This window comes from Gavia stellata, chromosome 15, assembly GCF_030936135.1.
Source record: "Gavia stellata isolate bGavSte3 chromosome 15, bGavSte3.hap2, whole genome shotgun sequence".
NCBI classification, from domain to species: domain Eukaryota; kingdom Metazoa; phylum Chordata; class Aves; order Gaviiformes; family Gaviidae; genus Gavia; species Gavia stellata.
In genome coordinates this window covers 175,573-185,758 of record NC_082608.1, presented here as the reverse complement: position 1 = coordinate 185,758, position 10,186 = coordinate 175,573, and positions in this window count along the sequence as shown.

Here is a 10,186-nt window from a genome sequence, read left to right as displayed (position 1 = left end):
AAGGGGAACCTTGAAATTCCCCCCTGCCCCAATCCCCCTCCCTTGCTGCTCCTCTACCACGGGGCTCCCCATGTTCCCACCCAGCTGCCCCGTGGGTGCTGCAAGCCCAGGGCACCCCTTTCCCCTGCTTTCCCCTGGCCCCTCAAGGGTCCTGTTCCCCTGGTACCACCTTGGAGCCCACCCGTGTGGGCCAGGGCTGCCCCAGGCGCCCGTCGCCTGCCTCCCCTTGTCCTCCCTGTCCTGCTGCTGGGGCAGTCCCGCGGCTGGGCTCGCTGCGATGGGCACAGAGCCCAGCCATCAGCAGAAGCAGCAGCTCTGCCAGGGTCCCCAGAGACATGCTGGGGCATTGCTGATGGAGGTTACATCAACCACACAGGTTGCACCTCATCCTACATTTCCTTGGGATGGGCGCTTAACTGACTACTCATGCTAGCTTTGAAACGCTCTGAATCATCTTTTTCAGAAACAAGTACGATGCAGAATGTATCATCTGTAGACACCTTCTCCATCATCTATTTATAAAGTGCTGGTTCTAGCAGGAGTTCTGCAAAGATCCACACCTCCAAGTCAAGTGTTAATTGTTCTGTCTCTTACCTCTTCCTTCATTCTCATCGCTCCTTCTTGCAGACCCTCCCCTTCCTCCCACAGGACCCCTCGAGGCTGTGGGCTGACTGCATGGGTGGCAGCTTTGCTGACTGGGACGCTGGGGCTCTGGGACACAGGAGGCTGCATTGCCATGGGGAGCTCCTGTCCTTTGCCGTTGGCAGGGGGGGATCACAGGTGACAAGCTGAGGCTGGACACCTCACATGAAGGCAGCTGCAATGAAGGGCAGCTCATTCAGCATCTGGTGGCTTTGCTGTCTGCTCCTAGCTGCCCCTGAAATAACTTGACTGGGGCTGCAAGCAAGGAAGTGCCTACAAGGCACCATGGTGGAGAAAGCCCCCAGACCCTCTCCAGGAACTCAACGTGCTGAGGTGCCTCTCTAAAGTGCCTGTAGGCTAACACAGGCAACATGGGCAATAAACACGAAGAAGGAGAGATCTGCGTGCACTCGCAGGGCTATGATATTGCTGGGATCCTGGAGACCTGGTGGGATGGCTCTTCTGACTGGAGTCTTGCAGTGGAGGGACGCAGGCTCCCTAGGGAGGACAGCAAGGGCAGACGAGGAGGGGAGTTGCCCTTTATGTGAGAGAGCAGCTGGAGTGCACGGAGCTCACCTGGGGATGGGAGAGGAGCTGACAGAGAGCTTTTGGGTTAGGATTAGAGAGAGGACAGGCAAAGGTGACAGGTACAGTGGGTGCCTGCTAAAGGCCACCTGACCAGGAAGAACAAGTGGATCAGGCCTAATAACGTCCTCCTCCAAGTAACAGAGGAGCCAACGAGGAGAGGTGCTCTGCTGCACCTCATCCTCACCAACCAGGAGGGGCTCAGATCAAAGGCAGCCTTGGCTGCAGCCACCGTGAGATGGTGGAGCTCAGGAACCTGAGCACAGGGAGGACAGTGAACAGCAAGCTCTCAACCTCAGGCTTCTGCAGAGCATGCTTTGGCCTCCTTAAAGGTCTGCTTGGAAGAGTCCTGTGAGATAAGGCCCTGGTGGGAAGGGGAGCCCAAGAAAGCTGCTTCGCATGCAAGGATCACATCCTCCAAACTCCAGAGCGGTCCGTCCCAATGAACAGGAAGTTAGGCAAAAACGCCAGGAGGCCTTTTTCTCACCGCCAACAACAAGGAGACTCTTGGGGGCCTTACTCAGATCTCTTTATTTTGATTTTCTGAAGCAAAGTGAAACGAATCCCTGGGTGTCTGTTCCCTGCTCCGCCCCACACATGCTTCTGACTGCCCTGCTGGTTTTTCCCTGCTTCTAGTCAGTCTCTTCAACGGCAGCTTAAAAAGCCCTTCCACTTTCAAGAAGCTAGCTGGTTAATTTCTTCTGATGTGTCACAAATATTGGGGGACTTTAAGATGTCACGTATTTGGATGTATTAAAAGAATTAATTTTGGTAGATACTGTGTAAGTCTAATAAAGTCTCTGAACGCATAATTAACTTGTAGGCACCTGATTAAGGCACAGTTACCAAACAGCAAATGGTTCTTTCAGCAGTTCTCTCTAAAATTGACTTGCACTAATATGCAACTGCAGGAGATTTCCGGAAAGATACTGATCTATTCTGCAGCAATGCCTTGGAATGCAAGCTCCTGGCCAAACTCAAACACAAAAGGAAGCATGAGATGGTGGAAGCAAGGGTGGGTAACCTGGGAGGAATATAGGCGCATTGTCTGAGCATCCCCAGACAGAATTAGGAAAGCTGAGGCCCAAATGCAATTGGGTCTGGACAGAGATGTCAAAGACAGCAAGAAGAGATTCTATAAGTACACAGGAGACAAAAGGCAGACTGGGGAAAATGTGGGCCCATTGCTCAGCGAGATGGGGGGCTGGTTAGCCAGGACATGGAAAAAGCTGAGGTACTGAATGCCTTCTTTGTCCAGTCATTGCTAGTAAGACCAACCTTCAGGAATCCTGGGTCCCAGAGACCGCAGGGGAAGTCTGGAGCAAGGAAGACGTACCCTTGGTGGGAAAGGATCAGATGAGGGAATACTTAAGCAAACTAGACGTGCCTAAGTCCATGGGCCTTGGTGGGATGCACCAACGAGTGCTGAGGGAAGTGGCTGATGTTGTTGAGAGGCCACTCTCGATACTCTTTGATTGATCATGGTGAATGGGAGAAGTGTCCAACGACGGGAAAGGTTACCTCCATCTTCCGGGAGGACAAGACCTTCAGACCTCGATGGGGAGACAAACAGGAAGCCTGGAAGAGGACAGGAAGGCCGGATCTCCCAAGGACGCTGTGGGCACCCCTTGGATCCAACCTCGTTGGGCCACAACTGGCAGCTTTCCAGTCTCCATCCACTCCCAACATATGGGGCACTTTGCCTATGGCTGCCCTGAAGCCAAAGCACCCCTCGGCTCCCCTCCACGTGCACCCTGGGGTCCTGGGCTCTCCTCCGTGCGCACCCTGGTCCCCCTCTCCCAGCGGTGCGGCCCCTGGTGGGATTGGTGGCCAAGGTGTCCCCCATGTCCTCCCTGCCGACCAGATCTCTGCAGGCAGGCCCAGGGTGGGCTCGGAGCCGTTTTCCTGCAGCACGTTGAAAAGAGCACAGCAGGTTCTTAACATCTTTATTAGTTTGTTGGTTTTTTCCAACACAGTAAATCCTCTCTACAGCAACAGGTTAGTTAAATCCGGTTTACATATTGCCGTCTCATGAGTGCTGCGGCCTTGACGCCGCCGTGACAAAACCAGGTTGCGCTCAGACAGGAAAACGCGTTAAATTCCGCTGTGACCGGGGAAAAAGGAAAACCAACAAAAATCAAAAGAACAAACCACCAGGGAAAACCAAACTCACCGACAAAACCAAGGTGAGGAACCGAAGGCGAGCACGGCCGGACCACCTCCAGGGGAACCATGTGGCACCGCTTGGACGAGAATGCAAGGGGGAGTGAACCCAAAAAGGTCCGGGACCGGACAAACCCTCATATATATTATGTATAGGTATTTTTTATATATATCATCTGGAAGGACACGCTGAGAAAAGGAGAGATCGTAGCGGTATCTACAGTAAAAAGGAGCTACGTAGCTTTCAGAGTCACACGGAGAAGGAAGCAGACGGCAGAACAAAGTGGGGGACAAATGGGGACACTGGTGTTTTGGGGTGGCCATTCAATCTGGGAGGGGCTGGGCGGGGCACGGGTCTCAGGGCCAAAAGCCCTCGTACACCCGCTGGGAGCCCTGGGACCCCTGTGTCCCTCGCTGGGAAGTGGGGATGGGGTCTGGGGGCGGGGAGTGCTTTTGGGGGGCTGGGTGGGACCTGCTCCCAGCGGGCTGGCTCTGCTTACCCAGATGGTGGCACCTGGTGGGTCCCTGTGGAATAATTGCTGGAGGTAACTTTAGGAATTAAATCTATATTTGCATTTTAAGGAAAGGTACAGCATTGGAGAAATCTTCAGGGTGGAGTGTGGTGGATATGCAAGGAATCCATCCATCCTGCAGAATTTCCCTAGGCAACCTTAGATGTTGGCAACGCCAGGGGAGTTTGGTGTGCTGACTCTAAGAGAAACTGCATGGAGGGTGGAGCGGAGTGGACACACCGCGGCCAGGCTCTGTGAGAAGAAGGGAACTGGAAGGTGCTATGGAGCTGACAAGCTGCATATTTACTACACTGACCTGCATATTTACTACCCTGAGCCAACAGTCTGTCATTTTTTGACAAAATACTATTCTTTGGGTGAATTTTGCTTATCATAGTCTCATTGTAATACCAAAACCAGACCTCCATCCCAAAAGCTACCCACCTCCAAGGTGCAACCACCCTTCACTGAGCCTGCACTCTGAATTTTTCTCAGTTTATACCTTTAAAAGCCAAATGAGAAACTTTAACACCAATTACAATAGAGGTATATATGACTAGAGTCACTCAAGTTCCATCTGAAGAGTAAAAAATAGTATAAAATGGCTTAAGAGAGGAGGGATGTCAGGGAACACACCATCACAGACCTGCTGTGACACCTGGGATCAGTCGATGGGCTGAACCTCTCTTCCCCCCTCCTTGGGTAAGATCCAAACACTTGGCTATACCAGGTGCTTCCCCAGGAAACTTAGAAATCTCTATAGAGTTGTTTTATAACTTAACACATTTGTAGCCAGGCTATATTACTCATATTCTTGGTATGTGCACATGCTTTGTGGGCAGTAGTTCTATCACCGGCCATCCAAAAGAACTTGTGCATCTCTTGCATCAATAAATTACACTATTCATTAATCTAGCCGTGAGAGTTCTCATTGAACACCACGAAATTCCTTAAGGGTGGCCATGATAGTTTGTGCAACATGGCTAGACTGAAAGCGTATGGAGTTACAAGTGCATCCGTAATCATGAGAGTTCAGTATATGAATGCGACCGGACTTCTAACACAGAGAATTGGGCATCACTCAGAATCTAAGTCCAGCCGCCCCCAGCCCCTCTGATATCTGAGGGCAAGTTGGAATGCAAGGGGGTTTATTTTCTGCCAAATTGCTCAGCCCTTTAATGCGACAGAAAAATTGGCGTCATGGACAAGATTGCCATTGATTAACTACTGCAAAAATATAAATGTGCCCCTTCCCAGGCTGGGAAGCAGTGGGCTCAAAACTTTTGGGAGGATGAAGAGAAAGTGGCAGAACGCATTGAGCAGTGTCAGGCTGCGCAAAAGATTGGAGTGAGAAAAGGTAAAGGTGTCATTTGTGCTGTTTTAGGAGCCTGCTTATCTTGTGCTCAGCAAGAAGCTAAGGAAACCCCTGCTCCCGCACAAACTTCTGATGGAGAATATACAACTAGGAAGTTGGAAAAGGAGGTGCTGAAGTCATCATTGGCCTTTGAGAGGGAGTCAGGAAAAAAACCTCACGAGTGAGAATAAAAAACTTGTGAGTGAGAATAATCTTAGACAACTATTGGAAAGGGGGAATCGGGTGTTAGATAAAATGCAGCCTTCTGCCCCAGTTAAGCAAATGCGTAGATTAATGCGTAGCGCAAGCCCTGAAACCGGGGATGGTGATATTTGGTTTGACAGTGATGATGATGAGGCTGAAGAGACCCCTGATTCCCAACCTCAAACGATCCCCTTACGGCCCTTGGTTAAAACTGACACTGCTGTTGATGACAACAATGAAGAGGTCCACACTACTGCGTGTACAATTCCGTGGTCACCAGCAGAGTTGATAAAATTACAGGAGAAATACTCAAGGCGGTCACGAGAATCAGAGGTTGAGTATGTGTGGCGAGTTTCTCTTGAGGGGGCAGACCGAATCGTGTTAAGTGAGGAAGAAGCAGGAGGCTTTTGGGGAACAGGAATCTTTTTAACTACCACGCCAGAGGATCATAATTACTCCTTAACTGCACGAGCTGCATACTGCGCAGGCAGTACAGATCCTCAGGAGAGGGGGGAACCACTGGAGATTAAAGCCACAGGCTAATCCAACCTGGCTGCAGCAGTACAGAAAGCAGCCTGCCCACAAGCCATACATGAGAGAGATGAGTTAAGGAAATCCCCAGTGCTGGCTCCCATCGACCCGGCACGATTAACCCCTTTTATTCACGGTCTCCTTGACTGGCTCAAGATGTTTGTAGCAAATACTCAAGATCGCTTACAAGCTGCTCGCGCAGCTGCTGATCGTGGCCATAGTCGAGGTCAGCACACCCCCATACCCACCTGGAGCAAATTTGTACAAGAAATAGATAGGTATGGACACCGAATGGGCTGGGTCAGTTCATGCAGTGGAAAGCCCCCAGACCATGCCCAGTGAAATCACCAAGTTCACACCCAAAACCCTAAATCTAATGCGACGTTCACACCTGATAAGGAATGGAGTGAGTTGTGGTGTAAAGCCCTGGATTTGAGTGTACCCCGACATTTCTTGTGCGGTACCTCTACAGAGGATCTCCGTACATTAGTCCAATCTTTGGGTAGAAAAAATAACCCAGCTGGGGAGAATTGTTTACCCAGAAACCCCCCAACCCATAAGGAAAGTGTGCCTTCTGCACCAGAACACAATCTAATTGACTGGGCAGAATCTCAGCAAAAAAACTTCCAACCCCAGGGAGGGCAGTGAGCCACCCTGCCCGGCGGGTACTAGCAATTCAATGGCTCTCTGGTAAATACTCTGAACCTACCATCGCCATTCCTGTTGGACCCTGAAAAATATTCGTAAACTTTCTTATTGATACCGGGGCCCAAATGTCGGTAATTACCAATGAAACAGCACAAACTCTGGGCATAAGACCTAGCTGACGCAGGGTTAAATTTGCAGGAATTGATGGTGTGGTGAAAGAATGCCCCACCGCAAAAATTTCCCTCTGGTTGCCAGAGGAACAGAGATTAACCAGGGCAGAGGTATTAGTAGGTGCTGCATATGCTAACATTCTAGGATTTGACATACTGTGTGGGTGAATGTGGAAACTCCCAGATGGAACTGTGTGGAGTTTTGCAAGAAATAAAAAGGAATCAGGCACAATAAAACTGACTGTGTTAGAAACATCTGTACCCTTACACCCCTCTAAAATCACCAATGTTCGGCAATATCCGTTGCCGGCAGCAGCCGTTGCAGGGATTGACGGGGTGGTGATGGAATTGGAGAAAAGAGACATCATTAAAGGGACTCATTCACCTTACAATTCACCGGTGTGGCCAGGAAAGAAACCCACCGGGCAGTGGCGTTTTACAGTAGATTTTCGACAGTTCAATGCTGATACTGCACCTTTAACTGCCACAGTTCCAAACATTGCAGAGATAGTAACATTGATACAGGGAGCTGCCCATTCTTGGATGGCTGCCTTAGATGTTAAAGATACGTTTTTCATGATTCTTTTCCTTGAGTAGGATAAAGCACAGTTTGCTTTCACATGGAGAGGAATTGATATACTTTTAACAGGCTTCCGCAAGGATATAAACATTCCCTCATTATTGCTCACAACGCCTTGGCTAAGGTCCTAGCCGAGATTCCTGTTCCACCTGACAGCACAGTATACCAGTATATTGATGACATCCTAATAGGGGGAAAGAGCCAAGGAAGTGTAAGAGACACAATGGAAAACGTGCGGAGGACACTACTCGAATTGGAATTGGAAATTCCTTACTCTAAGTGCCAAGGACCAGCACAGGAGGTTAAATTCCTGGGAGCCTGGTAGGTTACAGGAGCTGCTTCTATTCTGCAGGACACCCTGGAAAAGATAGAACATGGACACAATCCATCTAGTGTAAAGGAATTACAGCAAGTTTTAGGAGCCTTAGGCTATTGGCGTAAACATATTCCTGGTTTTTCCATTACTGCTTGTCCCTTATATAATTTGCTCGAAAAGGGAAAATCATGGGAATGGACTGAACAGCATACAAATGCATTAGAATCGCTAATAAAAGAACTGAGGATATTCCAACAGCTTGGTCCTATACATCCAACCGACCCTATCTGTGTAGAATGGGGGTTCAGTGAACATGGTTCTTGTTGCAATCTATGGCAAAAGGGGCCAGAGGGGCTGGAAGGACCACTGGAATTTAACTCCCACTCCTTTAATGATACTGAAAGGAGATATTCAGATCTTGAGAAGGGTTTGCTGTCCCTAGTGCGAGCAGTGAAACAAGCTGAACAAATAAGGAGAGAACAGACCGTGATCATTCGGGGGCCTTTCCGCCTCCTAGACGTGGTCCGTAAGGGAACGGCACCGCTTGCTGGTATTGCCCAGAACCCGCGGTTCGTAAGTGGTATGCCTATCTGGAGAGCATTAATGAAATCATGCCAGTTACCGAGGGTAATACTAAAATATCTAAACTGCAAAAGGACATGATAGTACCCTGTTGTTCCAATCTCGACCAAACAAACCATCTCCAATTCAAGAAGCACCTCCTCTGAAGGAAGATAGTGATCTTACCAGGGTGTGGTTTACTGATGCATCATCTCACAGGGAGAACAATAAGTGGAAATACGAAGTTGTAGCACTGGAAGTGTCGACAGGGGAAAAATTAATTGAAACAGGTGAAGGTAGTGCACAGGGTGGGGGAACTTAGAGCAGTCTTATTAGCCACGCAGCACGGTGCTAGCCATATCTACACTGATTCATCTGCTGTTTTTAAAGGAGCCGCTGAATGGGTAGGCCACTGGGCAGTCAATGATTGGCAGGTGAACAGGGTCCCAGTTTGGCAAACCGATAGTTGGAAGCAACTATTGGAGATAGGAGAACGGAGAGTACTACACATTGGTTGGGTAAAAGGACATGATCATTCCAACTCCATCACTGCCCAGTTTAACCAACAGGTAGATAGCCTTACATGGCTGCAACAAATTGATGTCATAGATGATGACCAAGAATGGGAACATTTACTCGAATGGTTACATGTTAAGCGTGGCCACACTGGAGGGGCTGATTTATATTGAGAAGGCCTAGTCCGAGGATGGCCTGTATCAGTTAAGTTATGTGAACAAGTAGTGACTGCCTGTTCACAATGTCGTTTACGACTTAACAGAGACCATCCGAGTAAGGCACCTCCCCTACACATTTGAGACAAAAAACTGTTGTGGCACTCTTGGCAGATTGATTATATCAGTCCGTTTCCAATCAGGTGGGAAAAGATACATCCTGGTGGGAGTAGAAGTTATATCTGGTCTCACCATGGCTGCTGACTTTACTGGGGAAAACATAGTAAAAGGCCTTAAAGATGGTTCAGCACACTTCCCCTTCCAGAAGAAATTCAAAGTGATAATGGCTCACACTTTACAGCTACAGTGGTACAAGCCTGGGCCAAGGAGGAAGCGATTTGGTGAGTATTCCATACTCCCTACTCTCCCCAAGCTAATGGCATCATTGAACGCACCAACGGATTGGTTAAGTGTTTCGCAAAAATTCACGAATCGGGGTGGCACTTGCGATTATATAACACCATCTACCAATTAAATAACCACTGGAGTGGAGATGGCTGCCCCAAAATGAAAGCCTTTTGTGTATCTGCTAATAAAATCTCCCTGAAAGTTCATACCAAACCAGGAGAATATCCTACAGGATTTTACACCGGACAACCCGTACTGGTGAAAATGCCTCAAGATTGGAACAGTACCGATGGTACTAACTACACCCCAAAATCCCCACACATGGGAAGCCAGAGATTACTCGGGAGACGTACACCGGATTAGCACCTGGTGGATCTCACCCTCTTTTTAACCTTGCCAGTTGAATACAACCGAGCACGTTTCTGTTTTCTTGTGTTCACAGGAATCCTGAAAGAACCGCGTGGGAACAGGTGAATTAAAAGACCATTGAAGATACACTGCTGAATCATTGTGCATTTAGATCATGTTAGAAGATTGTCAATAATTTGTATTGTGCAATCTTGACAATCTCCTAACATGATCTGAATCTACAACTTCCTCTGATTTGTAGCCAGAAAGATCCGGAATGGCTGTGGTCCCAAGATTATATTAGGTACACTGGAATTATGGGAAAACACACCTTCAAAGACAACTTAAATTTGGCTACTGTAGTTATGCATGGAGCTGATGTGTTTTCAAGACACAAGTGGAGCTGGGGTAACAGATGGCTCCCACTCCTGAGGGGAAAAACAGGAGAAGAAATCCAGATAGGGTGTAGAATGATCAATGGATCAACACATGA